The sequence below is a fragment of the Cebidichthys violaceus genome, unplaced genomic scaffold, assembly GCF_023349555.1.
Source record: "Cebidichthys violaceus isolate CVI_PGR_0920_01 unplaced genomic scaffold, fCebVio1.0.p SCAF_103, whole genome shotgun sequence".
NCBI lineage: Eukaryota > Metazoa > Chordata > Actinopteri > Perciformes > Stichaeidae > Cebidichthys > Cebidichthys violaceus.
Genome location: NW_027176267.1, coordinates 132,501 through 133,497, shown reverse-complemented (window position 1 = coordinate 133,497; position 997 = coordinate 132,501).

Below are 997 nucleotides of genomic sequence, written 5' to 3'. Positions count from 1 at the left end.
CTGGGTCCGTAGAGGTCGACTTGTTAATAGTTTTTGCAGTGATTCGGTGTTTGACCTGCAGTGTTTGGATGTTTGTGATGAATGTTTCACAGGATGTTTTTTTAAAAAGGTTTTCTCACAATGTGTTCTCCTGTTACATGTTTTCAGTTTATTTCCTTTTCTGTACTCTGTTGTTATGTAACATGGATTAATCTGCTTTGTTTTAACTTGGGACCTGTTGGTTTTAATGTGGGACCTGCTGGTCTTGACTTAGGACCTGTTGGTCTTGACTTTGGACCTCTTGGTCTTGACTTGGGACCTGCTGGTCTTGACTTGAAGCTCTAGTACTCCAGAAAGCTTGAGCCATGAACACATGTATCTGTTTTTCTCTGTTTGTGGTTGTAATGTTGGATCAATGTGGACCTCGTAGTCCTCCTCGTAGTCCTCCAGAGACTCTGATCTGGACTCCAAATGTTTCCCTCTTCGTTGGACAGATGACTTACGATTCAGAGGAAATCCCCGGTTCCCCCTCTGGACTTCTCTGGACTGGGATTCCCTTGTTTTAGGAAAATCAGGATTTGGCCTGGCAAAGTAGAGAGAACAGGAGGAGGGGGGGGGGGCACAATGAAGGAGCTAAAACAAAGTATTATAAGTTGTACTAGCTGAAGCAGCAGCAGCAGTAGTAGAAGATAAAGTACTTGTGGTGGTACTTCATGTTAATTAATGTTAATGTTAATTAATCATACGTATAATTCTACTAATAACAATAACAATGATGATGATAATAATAATAATAATAACAATAATGATGATGATGATGATGATGATAGTGATGATAATAGTGATAATAACAACAATAATCTGGTCCTGCTGCTGCTGGTGGTTTTAAGTCTCTGGAGAGAAACCCGACTTTACCCCCCCCCCCCCCCCCTTCCCGACACGTGGACCAGGAGGAAGTCCATGTGTAGAAAGACGTCTGTCCTTGAACCGCAGAGCTGGTTTCCATCAAACCCAGTTG